The 14,570-nt window shown below is 41.5% G+C and overlaps 1 protein-coding gene across 3 annotated transcripts in view; it reads right to left on the bottom strand.

Annotated features, from left to right (window-relative positions):
- The window catches only part of nhsb (Nance-Horan syndrome b (congenital cataracts and dental anomalies)), a 268,921-nt gene that overhangs the window by 204,430 nt on the left and 49,921 nt on the right, over positions 1 to 14,570 (bottom strand). The window lies entirely within an intron of this gene.

Here is a 14,570-nt window from a genome sequence, read left to right as displayed (position 1 = left end):
ATGGATGACCTCTAATTTCCTGCTTTTAAACTCAGATAAAACTGAAGTTATTGTACTTGGCCCCACAAATCTTAGAATCATGGTGTCTAACCAGATCCTTACTCTGGATGGCATTACCCTGACCTCTAGTAATACTGTGAGAAATCTTGGAGTCATTTTTGATCAGGATATGTCATTCAAAGCGCATATTAAACAAATATGTAAGACTGCTTTTTTGCATTTACGCAATATCTCTAAAATTAGAAAGGTATTGTCTCAGAGTGATGCTGAAAAAACTAATTCATGCATTTATTTCCTCTAGGCTGGACTATTGTAATTCATTATTATCAGGTTGTCCTAAAAGTTCCCTGAAAAGCCTTCAGTTAATTCAAAATGCTGCAGCTAGAGTACTAACAGGGACTAGAAGGAGAGAGCATATCTCTGGATCAGGTGACCCTGAATCATCCCTTAGTTATGCTGCTACAGACTTAGACTGCTGGGGGTTTCCCATGATGCACTGAGTGTTTCTTTCTCTTTTGCTCTGTATGCACCACTCTGCATTTAATCATTAGTGATTGATCTCTGCTCCCCTCCACAGCATGTCTTTTTCCTGGTTCTCTCCCTCAGCCCCAACCAGTCCCAGCAGAAGACTGCCCCTCCCTGAGCCTGGTTCTGCTGGAGGTTTCTTCCTGTTAAAAGGGAGTTTTTCCTTCCCACTGTCGCCAAGTGCTTGCTCACAGGGGTTCGTTTTGACCGTTGGGGTTTTACATAATTATTGTATGGCCTTGCCTTACAATATAAAGCACCTTGGGGCAACTGTTTGTTGTGATTTGGCGCTATATAAATAAAATTGATTGAAGTTGATTGATTGATGTTGACAGAAGCTAAACGACAAACTCATTAACGCATAAAGTGGTGGAGCGTACATGGCTCTACATGTGACAAAAGACACCTGAAAGTCCAACCCTAACCTTAACCTCCATTCATATGTTTATTAAATAATATTTTGTAGGACTGTGTGGTCATTCTCCTAACAATTTACTTTGTTGTGGACATTAAAAGTTATGAGCCGCATATTTTCTCATTTTCCTCCAGTTGGCTCTTACATTCGTCTTGTCCATTTTCTGTGGAAGCATTACGGCACCACATACAGGCCTGGCATATATACTACAGCTTTTTTTGTTTGTTTTTTTGAAAAGGTGCCATGTTTATGCAACACTATTTGAAAACGACAAATAAAAAGATCCTATTGGCAAAGTGCCATATCCGTGTGGACGTGGCCTAAAAGATCCATTGTCACAATTTAATAAAGGTTTAAAGTAGACCTGCATTGAAATAAATGCAGTCAGATCTTTGGACCAAAAAATGACATATTTACACATAAGATCCTTCTGAATGTAGTAAAGTAAATCTGCGAGCCCAGATCTGTCATTTAACGGAGAAATCTTCATTTAAAAATGACAAAGTTACAGCTAAAATTTGGCCCTCCGCAAAACTGTCAGCACATCCGGGACGTTGCCGAGACGCAAGAGAGAAGACCCTATCCCAGCATGCATTGCTGGGATAGGGTCTTCCTATCCATTGCTCCTATCCAGGGTCATTCCTTCCATTGCTCCTCTGGCTTCATCTATCCATGAAGCCAGAGGATACGCACCAATTAGCTAAACTGCAGGATTGTCTTACAGACATAAAGACATGGATGACCTCTAATTTCCTGCTTTTAAACTCAGATAAAACTGAAGTTATTGTACTTGGCCCCACAAATCTTAGAAGCATGGTGTCTAACCAGATCGTTACTCTGGATGGCATTTCCCTGATCTCTAGTAATACTGTGAGAAATCTTGGAGTTATTTTTGATCAGGATATGTCATTCAAAGCGCATATTGAACGAATATGTAGGACTGCCTTTTTGCATTTACGCAATATCTCTAAAATCAGAAAGGTCTTGTCTCAGAGTGATGCTGAAAAACTGATTCATGCATTTATTTCCTCTAGGCTGGACTATTGTAATTCATTATTATCAGGTTGTCCTAAAAGTTCCCTAAAAAGCCTTCAGTTGGTTCAGAATGCTGCAGCTAGAGTACTGACGGGGACTAGCAGGAGAGAGCATATCTCACCCGTGTTGGCCTCCCTTCATTGGCTTCCTGTTAATGCTAGAATAGAATTTAAAATTCTTCTTCTTACTTATAAGGTTTTGAATAATCAGGTCCCATCTTATCTTAGGGACCTTGTAGTACCATATTACCCCATTAGAGCGCTTCGCTCTCAGACTGCGGGCTTACTTGTAGTTCCTAGGGTTTGTAAGAGTAGAATGGGAGGCAGAGCCTTCAGCTTTCAGGCTCCTCTCCTGTGGAACCAGCTCCCAATTCAGATCAGGGAGACAGATACCCTCTCTACTTTTAAGATTAGGCTTAAAACTTTCCTTTTCGCTAAGGCTTATAGTTAGGGCTGGATCGGGTGACCCTGGACCATCCCTTGGTTATGTTGCTTTAGACGTAGACTGTGTTTCATAATTATTGTATGGCCTTGCCTTGCAATGTGGAGCGCCTTGGGGCAACTGTTTGTTGTGATTTGGCGCTATACAAGAAAAAAGTTGATTGATTGATTGATTGCACACGCCAACTGTAATCTGTGGATTTACATCAGTTTGCATCTCTTACAAAAGCACCTTTTTATTGCCTTATACGAAAGGATGGACTTTTTTAAAACTTCATATTGTGTTGCGGTACATTTGGTGAGTATACATTTCTTTTATTTTTGCTTGAAAATGATTTTTGGGGACTTTTTCATACACCCATTTGATTGAGTTGTGTCGCATTGAAAATCTACTGTCTTTAGCCTCTGGTGTTACCGTCGTGGGGTATGGATGTGGGACTGCAAAGAATTCAAGTCATTAAAAAGATATAAACTTCTCTCAGCGGCCACGGAGCTCTGTGGCGCCGATTACCGAGACCGTGCGGCGCTGCGGATTTTGCCACAAGACGTCTATCCTTGCGGGCAACAGGTGTCACCGGCCGCTCTGCATCAAAACAGTGAGCGTAGTCTCTGGACTTGTGCCAAGTTGGCTGCACCTCCATTCAGTAGACAGAGAGGTGATGCCGGCTGCACAGCAGACACGGGGGCGGTGTGAGTGGCCCACTGCAGCGGTTACCGAGCCCGCAGACTCCGTAAGCGCATTGGAGGCAGTGAGAGCAAGGCGTCGGGGAAGAATGTTGCCCGCTGTCAATGTCGCCGCTGATCTGAGCATGCAGAGCTGTATCTCGCATTCATTGCAGCTTACTTTTGGATGTTGAAACCAGGATGTGTATAAAAGTAACATTACTAACACATAAAATCAATTTCAATGTGGGATTGGACTGAAGGTGGGAGCGCTCCGTCTTCTGCCGCACCTCACTGCAATGTCCCGGATGTACAAACCGTTTTTGCGGAGGGCTAAATTTTAGCTGCAAATTTGTCATTTTTAAACGAAGATTTCTCCGCTGAATTACAAATTTGGGCTTGCAGATTTACTTTACTGCATTCATAAGGGTCTTATAAATACATATCAGCTATTTCTTTCTAAGAGCTGACCACATTTATTTCAATGCAGGTCTACTTTAAAACTCACCTGCTCTGCTACTTCAAAAAGGGATTATCATGATATGGACTTTTGTATCATGTTTGTTCTGTTTAGTTTTGCTTAGTTTCGTTTTGATTGTTTTTTCAGTGTTTGATTTCTCTTGCTGGGTTTTTCCTGCTTGGGCTTTAAATGGCAAATGGTAAATGGACTGCATTTATATAGCACCTTTCCATCTGCATCAGATGCTCAAAGCACTTTACAAATAATGCCTCACATTCACCCTGATGTCAGGGTGCTGCCATACAAGGCGCTCACTACACACCGGGAGCAACAGGGGATTAAAGACCTTACACAAGGGCCCTTTGTGATTTTCCAGTCAGGCTGGGATTTGAACCAAGGATCTTCTGGTCTCAAGCCCAATGCCTTACCCACCTCGCTTTGTCTGTCCCTATCTCTCTTGTACGTCTCTCTTGGTGCTTGGTGGTGGGTGGTGCACACTGTCTGGGCCACACCCTGTTCTGGAGCTTTCCACACACCTGTTTCTAATCTGTAGCTCATCACCAGGGTGTATATAGGGTGCTTCACTGGTTGCACTAGTTCTCCGCCAGATCGTTGTGCCTTTGTTTCCAGCTTTGTTTTCCGTGTTTTCTAGTCCTTCTTCCAAGCTGAGTTTTTGACCACCTGCCTGTTTTTCTGACCACACCTAATGCCTGATGTTTTGGATTTGTTTGCTGATTTTGGACTGCCTTTCTGTGTACCGGACCCCACTGAATGATTCAGTAAACGACCTTTAAAACCAGAGCTGTGTTGTCGAGTCCAGCATTTGTGTCCAGACGTCTCTGTCCACCAAAACTGATACGAATGATTTCTACTCCTGACCAAACAATTTTTTTTTCATCCAATTTCAATAAATCAGGCAGTTGTTAACTATATTTTGCAATGTCAAAAGAAAAAAGCTTTACAGTGAACTGTTTTTTCATCACGGAAGATCTGCTGATGTGGCAGATGCCCTTCCTCATACAACTCCAGATGTACATGGAGTATGGGGCAGGCGTGACTTTGCATTGAGCACCTTCTCGTTAAGAGGGACGCACACTAACTGCATGTGACACCGTGCTGTTGCCCTCGCAGACACAGAGGTGATGGGTTCCAATAGAGACTTTCAAATCGTGCCTGTTGTTTTCAGTGGACAGGATTGGCCACTTGCCAGGTCAGTGGGTGTGTCTCACAGAACACAGCAGAGTAAATATTTGCACTTGTGTAACTTATGTCACAGAACTTTAAAATGAGCTGGTCCAAGTCTAAATTTTGATAACAGCAGTTCATACAAACACAGGACAGGTGCACATGGGACTTGGAGAATGTTGAAGATGAAACCTCACCGTATTTAACATCTGTAAAAGGAACAACTCATTTTACACAATGGCACCTTTAATATGAACTGAATATGGAGCCACCCCACAATTCATCTATTTCAGGATCAACCTAGATAAACACTTTTTTTGTGCTTTTTTTGGCTGTTAGTTTACTTCACAATATGATACAATATGATACACTTTACTGTCCCCTCTGGGAAATTTGTCTTGGACTCCAAGAGCTGCACAGATAAAACTGACATGGTATAGTTACATAACTTGTGCATATTGCACATAACCTAATACACACACCAATACTGCACATACCCCTTTATCCCTTTACCATTTACAACTTCATGAAGGAGTGGAACAAAGCAGGATTTTCAGATGAGAAAATACATCAAAGGTAGGCTTGAGTCTCCCATGTGTCTTCAGGTGAAATGTCACATTTTCTTTTTATGAAAATCTTTCTGTTTCTCGCCACTATGAAACTATGGCTGGTGGTGCAGTTGACAAAAGTAGCACCATCTACGTTGTCTCCAAACTCAGTCAGAACGGAGCATATAAATCCTTACCAGCTGTCATGGGTTTCTTCTTGGCTTCCCTCACTTCTACAGTCACTTATGGTCCTATCTCACTGGGCGCGACTATTGGAGAGCAGTTGGAGATGCGAATTAGTGACCAAACACACGAACGTACAACAGTGCAGCAGTTGGCATTTCACTGAAGTGACCACTTGCAGCTGAAATGATGACACATTTGCACACAAAGTGCTCAGCTCTAATTATCCTGCTATTATCTGTTGTGTGTTGGGGGGTGTGGCTGGATGTTTTGGTGTTCTTTTGTTTTCTTTGCTCTTCAGGTGGCATGAGAACTGATTTGTCTGTGGAGAAGGTGCTGGCTGAAGAGTCCTCACCCTCATCAACATCATGTGTAGCACCTGTGACTGGTGCTCACATGCAACCTTAAAGACTTTCAGCTGAAGCAGATAATTGGATGGCGTTCTGCATTTAAGGCATGTGTGATTCAAGCAGAACTGCCGGGAACTCGACCTTGTGATGTCCGTTTGTGAGACGCTGAGGACCGCGCCTGGGTTTGACACATCGAGCCCGTGAAGCAAGGAAGGGTGAGGACACTTGCTGTCAGCACACATTAAAGGTGATTAAGTGTTCGACTAATTGTTGATAGTAACTTGGTGTTTTGTTACGCAGTATACTGGAATTGTGATGAGAATTGTGCAGTTTGCTTCTCACTGCTGCGGCGTGCGGATAAGTGATCCTCCACTTGTTGTGAGAAGCTGCTCATTTGCATAAACTTATAAAATACAGACCTGAATGTGTTGCTGATAGCGTGTGTCTTTTGAAAGATATTGTTGTAACTGCTGACTTACCTCACCTCTTCTTTGCTTCACAGAGAGTCAGTTTGTCGTGTCCACCTGGGGGGTGTTTGTCTGGTGGTAGTGGGTCCAGGAACGCCGGGCTTCTATCCTTTTGGGCGCTAAAGAGCGTGCCAACAATCACTCCACCAGAAGGACGTTGTTTTAGTTTTGTACACATTATTATGCACAGGTGAAAAATAAATTGTTTCTGTTGTTGGAACCGCTTTCTGGTTATTTTTAGCGCTGGGTTCTGTCTGACGCAGGTCCGCTCCTCAACTCGCGTCGACACATAACAATTATCCATGTGAAAAGGCTGTGGAAATTCCCCCAACTGTACCCAGTAATGGCAAAATTAAATAAATTATAAAGTAATAATAATAATAAAACCTACAGTGCACTCATGACTTATAGAATGATGTCCCTGATATATAATTTCCCACTTATATGATCCTTTTGTCACAGTGCTGTGTGCTCCACTCCTGTAGGCTTGTACTCCTCAATAAAAATAATATGAGCGAAGCGACGGCGCCGAAGGCACTGGCGCAATTTCGCCGATTGTACAGGGAGGCCCAAACAGGAAATGTCAAATTTTTAGTCCACAGTGAAACAGACGTCAAATGTTGAACACTTCCTGGTAATAATAATAATTTAAAAAATGCCACCCTGCAAATGTTGTGCAAAATCAAGCAATTTCCCTCACAATTGCCATTCGCAGGCTGTCGCAGTCCAGTGAGATAGGACCCTTAGATTTTCCAGAACCGACTCCTCCAGGCAGATTTATCATACACATCCATATTGTTTGTATTTATTAATGATTAATGTGAATGAAGTCCGAGACATATTCAAGGATTTTAAAATGTATCCATCCCTTGACCTGTAAAATTAAAACTGATGATTTGTATTCACAATAATCCTTATATTTAGTTTGTGTCATTACTTTTGGCCTTTGAAAATTCAAAGATTGTGTAAAAATCATTTGTTATTATTATTATTTGTACATCTCAACAACCAAGAAAGCTAGATGGATAATCTAAAGCATATATTGATCAGCAAAAATATTTCATTGATTGGTATTAATATCTTCATAATAGCGTCACACATAAGTCATACGTTGAAGTCACACAGTCAAAAACACCATTGCAGACATACGTATATTGACTTGGACATTGATATTGTGCTCTAGAGAGCGTGCTGTGTATGCATCAGCCCTCTGAGGCCTTTTTGTGTTATTTTTGTTAAACCCTTTGAATTAAAGCTGAATTTCTACACTTCAGTCGCATAACGATAGTTTCATTTCAAATCCAATGGGGTTGTGTACAGACACAAAATTACAAAAATTATGTCACTGTCCAGCTACTTCTGTAGCTGACTCTATCTTGTTCTCAGCCCCACTGTACACTGTGCTGTATCGAGGCTACACATCATATTGATTTTGTTGAGCTTTCAGATGGTGTGGACGAGTGCAGTGATGAATGGAATCAAGTGTGAGTGCTTTAGCAGGAGAAGCAGAGATGTATTTAGTGAGGATGGTGTTACAGTCTCAGCAGAGCTCCATAAACACAGCTGGAGTGTGGTGCACAATATACAGTGTACTAGTGCAGAGGAAATAATTGCAATGATTTGCAGTTGTTTAAAGTCCTGGTCCTTGGTTTGTGGTCCCTGCTCCACCCACAATTGTTAATTCAAATATTTTGAACCAGTCAACATCTGTACGACAGGTTTGATTTACGAAACTCCCCTGGTTTAGACAGGCAGGACCATGGACAGACAGGATAACTGCAAAGGGACAAAATCAGTCCTGCATTTTGTTCCATATCACATATCTTTTCTCTATGTCTTGACTTTAGTTATGTCCTCTTCCCGTCCAAAGGACAGGAGCAGGACCAATTATTGGGCCAGCTGACAGCACACCCAAACAAAACAAGCTTTCCTGGGTTACACTCTTGGCCTTGGGGTTCAGCACATACCACATACTGAAACTACAACATGTTGCACGTCTATCTGCTCCTGCACTGCTGTTTCCTCTGACTCTGACTCTTCGCTATAAAATAAAGGCAGAAATGGCAATTTTTCTGCAATGAATTGCACTTTTAAATTTGTATTTATAAATATATGCACATATTGAAATGCCAAATTAATTGACAATCAACACAAATGATGTAATTTTTAATTTAAATAAGTGACTTGAATTACAACCTTTGAATAATTCACTATTCAATCAATCAATTTTTTTTTTATATAGCGCCAAATCACAACAAACAGTTGCCCCAAGGCGCTTTATATTGTAAGGCAAGGCCATACAATAATTATGTAAAACCCCAACGGTCAAAACGACCCCTTGTGAGCAAGCACTTGGCTACAGTGGGAAGGAAAAACTCCCTTTTAACAGGAAGAAACCTCCAGCAGAACCAGGCTCAGGGAGGGGCAGTCTTCTGCTGGGACTGGTTGGGGCTGAGGGAGAGAACCAGGAAAAAGACATGCTGTGGAGGGGAGCAGAGATCGATCACTAATGATTAAATGCAGAGTGGTGCATACAGAGCAAAAAGAGAAAGAAACAGTGCATCATGGGAACCCCCCAGCAGTCTACGTCTATAGCAGCATAACTAAGGGATGGTTCAGGGTCACCTGATCCAGCCCTAACTATAAGCTTTAGCAAAAAGGAAAGTTTTAAGCCTAATCTTAAAAGTAGAGAGGGTGTCTGTCTCCCTGATCTGAATTGGGAGCTGGTTCCACAGGAGAAGAGCCTGAAAGCTGAAGGCTCTGCCTCCCATTCTACTCTTACAAACCCTAGGAACTACAAGTAAGCCTGCAGTCTGAGAGCGAAGCGCTATATTGGGGTGATATGGTACTACGAGGTCCCTAAGATAAGATGGGACCTGATTATTCAAAACCTTATAAGTAAGAAGAAGAATTTTAAATTCTATTCTAGAATTATCAGGAAGCCAATGAAGAGAGGCCAATATGGGTGAGATATGCTCTCTCCTTCTAGTCCCCGTCAGTACTCTAGCTGCAGCATTTTGAATTAACTGAAGGCTTTTTAGGGAACTTTTAGGACAACCTGATAATAATGAATTACAATAGTCCAGCCTAGAGGAAATAAATGCATGAATTAGTTTTTCAGCATCACTCTGAGACAAGACCTTTCTGATTTTAGAGATATTGCGTAAATGCAAAAAAGCAGTCCTACATATTTGTTTAATATGCACTTTGAATGACATATCCTGATCAAAAATGACTCCAAGATTTCTCACAGTATTACTAGAGGTCAGGGTAATGCCATCCAGAGTAAGGATCTGGTTAGACACCATGTTTCTAAGATTTGTGGGGCCAAGTACAATAACTTCAGTTTTATCTGAGTTTAAAAGCAGGAAATTAGAGGTCATCCATGTCTTTATGTCTGTAAGACAATCCTGCAGTTTAGCTAATTGGTGTGTGTCCTCTGGCTTCATGGATAGATAAAGCTGGGTATCATCTGCGTAACAATGAAAATTTAAGCAATACCGTCTAATAATACTGCCTAAGGGAAGCATGTATAAAGTGAATAAAATTGGTCCTAGCACAGAACCTTGTGGAACTCCATAATTAACTTTAGTCTGTGAATAAGATTCCCCATTTACATGAACAAATTGTAATCTATTAGACAAATATGATTCAAACCACCGCAGCGCAGTGCCTTTAATACCAATGGCATGCTCTAATCTCTGTAATAAAATTTTATGGTCAACAGTATCAAAAGCAGCACTGAGGTCTAACAGAACAAGCACAGAGATGAGTCCACTGTCCGAGGCCATAAGAAGATCATTTGTAACCTTCACTAATGCTGTTTCTGTACTATGATGAATTCTAAAACCTGACTGAAACTCTTCAAATAGACCATTCCTCTGCAGATGATCAGTTAGCTGTTTTACAACTACCCTTTCAAGAATTTTTGTGAGAAAAGGAAGGTTGGAGATTGGCCTATAATTAGCTAAGATAGCTGGGTCAAGTGATGGCTTTTTAAGTAATGGTTTAATTACTGCCACCTTAAAAGCCTGTGGTACATAGCCAACTAACAAAGATAGATTGATCATATTTAAGATCGAAGCATTAAATAATGGTAGGGCTTCCTTGAGCAGCCTGGTAGGAATGGGGTCTAATAAACATGTTGATGGTTTGGATGAAGTAACTAATGAAAATAACTCAGACAGAACAATCGGAGAGAAAGAGTCTAACCAAATACCGGCATCACTGAAAGCAGCCAAAGATAACGATACGTCTTTGGGATGGTTATGAGTAATTTTTTCTCTAATAGTTAAAGTTTTGTTAGCAAAGAAAGTCATGAAGTCATTACTAGTTAAAGTTAATGGAATACTCAGCTCAATAGAGCTCTGACTCTTTGTCAGCCTGGCTACAGTGCTGAAAAGAAACCTGGGGTTGTTCTTATTTTCTTCAATTAGTGATGAGTAGAAAGATGTCCTAGCTTTACGGAGGGCTTTTTTATAGAGCAACAGACTGTTTTTCCAGGCTAAGTGAAGATCTTCTAAATTAGTGAGATGCCATTTCCTCTCCAACTTACGGGTTATCTGCTTTAAGCTACGAGTTTGTGAGTTATACCACGGAGTCAGGCACTTCTGATTTAAAGCTCTCTTTTTTAGAGGAGCTACAGCATCCAAAGTTGTCTTCAATGAGGATGTAAAACTATTGACGAGATACTCTATCTCACTTACAGAGTTTAGGTAGCTACTCTGCACTGTGTTGGAATATGGCATTAGAGAACATAAAGAAGGAATCATATCCTTAAACCTAGTTACAGTGCTTTCTGAAAGACTTCTAGTGTAATGAAACTTATTCCCCACTGCTGGGTAGTCCATCAGAGTAAATGTAAATGTTATTAAGAAATGATCAGACAGAAGGGAGTTTTCAGGGAATACTGTTAAGTCTTCTATTTCCATACCATAAGTCAGAACAAGATCTAAGATATGATTAAAGTGGTGGGTGGACTCATTTACTTTTTGAGAAAAGCCAATAGAGTCTAATAATAGATTAAATGCAGTGTTAAGGCTGTCATTCTCAGCATCTGTGTGGATGTTAAAATCGCCCACTATAATTATCTTATCTGAGCTAAGCACTAAGTCAGACAAAAGGTCTGAAAATTCACAGAGAAACTCACAGTAACGACCAGGTGGACGATAGACAATAACAAATAAAACTGGTTTTTGGGACTTCCAATTTGGATGGACAAGACTAAGAGTCAAGCTTTCAAATGAATTAAAGCTCTGTCTGGGTTTTTGATTAATTAATAAGCTGGAATGGAAGATTGCTGCTAATCCTCTGCCCCGGCCCGTGCTACGAGCATTCTGACAGTTAGTGTGACTCAGGGGTGTTGACTCATTTAAACTAACATATTCATCCTGCTGTAACCAGGTTTCTGTAAGGCAGAATAAATCAATATGTTGATCAATTATTATATCATTTACCAACAGGGACTTAGAAGAGAGAGACCTAATGTTTAATAGACCACATTTAACTGTTTTAGTCTGTGGTGCAGTTGAAGGTGCTATATTATTTTTTCTTTTTGAATTTTTATGCTTAAATAGATTTTTGCTGGTTATTGGTAGTCTGGGAGCAGGCACCGTCTCTACGGGGATGGGGTAATGAGGGGATGGCAGGGGGAGAGAAGCTGCAGAGAGGTGTGTAAGACTACAACTCTGCTTCCTGGTCCCAACCCTGGATAGTCCCGGTTTGGAGGATTTAAGAAAATTGGCCAGATTTCTAGAAATGAGAGCTGCTCCATCCAAAGTGGGATGGATGCCGTCTCTCCTAACAAGACCAGGTTTTCCCCAGAAGCTTTGCCAATTATCTATGAAGCCCACCTCATTTTTTGGACACCACTCAGACAGCCAGCAATTCAAGGAGAACATGCGGCTAAACATGTCACTCCCGGTCTGATTGGGGAGGGGCCCAGAGAAAACTACAGAGTCCGACATTGTTTTTGCAAAGTTACACACCGATTTAATGTTAATTTTAGTGACCTCCGATTGGCGTAACCGGGTGTCATTACTGCCGATGTGAATTACAATCTTACCAAATTTACGCTTAGCCTTAGCCAGCAGTTTCACATTTCCTTCAATGTCGCCTGCTCTGGCCCCCGGAAGACAATTGACTATGGTTGCTGGTGTCGCTAACTTCACATTTCGCAAAACAGAGTCGCCAATAACCAGAGTTTGATCCTCGGCGGGTGTGTCGTCGAGTGGGGAAAAACGGTTAGAGATGTGAACGGGTTGGCGGTGTACACGGGGCTTCTGTTTAGGGCTACGCTTCCTCCTCACAGTCACCCAATCAGCCTGCTGTCCCGGCTGCTCGGGATCTGCCAGGGGGTAACTAATGGCGGCTAAGCTACCTTGGTCCGCACCGACCACAGGGGCCTGGCTAGCTGTAGAATTTTCCACGGTGCGGAGCCGAGTCTCCAATTCGCCCAGCCTGGCCTCCAAAACTACGAATAAGCTACACTTATTACAAGTACCGTTACTGCTAAAGGAGGCAGAGGAATAACTAAACATTTCACACCCAGAGCAGAAAAGTGCGGGAGAGACAGGAGAAGCCGCCATGCTAAATCGGCTAAGAGCTAGTAGCTACGCTAAGCTAGTGGATTCCTAAAAACACGCAAAGTGAATAATGTGTAAAGAATTTAGAGGTGATTCAGCAGAGGGAGTGCTTTAGTTAAGGCACGTAAAGATTACACTGTGAAACAAATCGTAATCTAGATAACTAGATCAATCTAACTGCGCAGATTAAACAGCTAACAGATACAGAAAAACACAGCTGTGCTCCGGAACAGGAAGTGATACAATACCGCAGTGAGAGCCAACAACAATGTGAGTATCGCTAGTACATAAAATGTCAAATAAGCTGACTATTATGAAAAAAAATAATGTGTTGCCTGTGGGGATCCATGGGCTCCAGACTGGGTCTTATTTAGAAAATAGGTAGCTGGCATTTTTTCAAGGGTGGTAATAAATGATGCAAAGTTGGAATGAGTCCAGAATATTTTACAACCTTGGACCTCAATACTATTTAGGGGAAGAACTCTACACTTTTATTTACTGTTAATTATCTAATTTTTTATGTTTGTCAGGTCTTGCCTCTGCTCGGTCCTCACCCATCATGTTTGTCAGTCTTTTTATTGATTTCCTTTTGTCTGCTTTTTTGACAGTCTGGTTATTTCACTTTTGTCACAGCTGCTTGTTTTCTGTTCATCACACCATAGCCACATCTTGAGTTCCGTTCTGGTTTAGTTTAGTCTTTGAACCACTGTCTTTGATTTTGGTTCATTACTGCTTTTGTCACAGCTTGTTTTATGTTCATTACACTTCAGCCACTTATTGAGTTCTGTTCTAGTTTAGTCTTCATCCTTTACTTTCTGGTTAGTCAGTCACTGTCTTGAGCACATTTGTAAATCAGTTTTTTCTGTACACTCCTGCCACATGTTGAGTTCTGATTTAGTTTTGATCCACTGTTTTTGATTGCATTTGATTACTTGGGTCACTAAGTTTATTTGTCAGGTTTACCACATTTGTCTTCAGTTATTTTATTCATGTCAGTTCCATTCTAGTTTTAGCTTTTGATTTTCTTGTTCTCCAACCTGATTCTGTTCATGTTCAGTTTCTATGCTGTCTTGGATATTTTAGTATCATTTGTCATGTCCATCTTGTCACTGCACTCCTTTGTCTCTGTTCTCATATTTTCACATCCTGTTTCATTTGAATCACAGTCACGTCCTCAGATCACTCCAATCTTGTCCATCACCTTCTCAGCTCTGTTGGCCACGCCCAGTTTTGTTTGTCACCTCCTTGTCCACCTGTCACAGCCTTCTCTTGTCTCACAGCCTCTCCTGTTAGTCCACGCCCTCCTCCTGCCTGCACACCACACCTGCTCCATATCACCTCCTAATTAACTCAGTGTATTTAAACCCTGCGTGTTTTCTTTTCCTTTGCTTGCTCGTTGATTTTGTTATCTTCGTCCTGGCCTCTTGTCACAGTTTTTTGCTCTCACGTTTTTCTCGACCCCACTTGTATTCTGGATCAGGATTTTGTCTTTGCCCTTGTTACGACGTTTGCTGTGTTATTGAACCCCGCCTGTTTTTGACGATGCCTCTGCTTATCACCTGCCTGTACCTCTGCATCGCTGACTGCCATTCTGTGTACCAGACCCTGCCTGATTTATTGATAAAGCCTTTTTCTTAATCCACCACCTGCCTGTGTGTCTGCATTTTGCTCCCTACCACCTGCTGAGCCCTGACTACCTGTAAATCATGACAATG

Source organism: Thalassophryne amazonica, chromosome 2 (genome assembly GCF_902500255.1).
Source record: "Thalassophryne amazonica chromosome 2, fThaAma1.1, whole genome shotgun sequence".
Lineage (NCBI taxonomy): Eukaryota > Metazoa > Chordata > Actinopteri > Batrachoidiformes > Batrachoididae > Thalassophryne > Thalassophryne amazonica.
The sequence above is the reverse complement of the archived record's forward strand: the minus strand, read 5'-3'. Positions and strand labels throughout refer to the sequence as shown.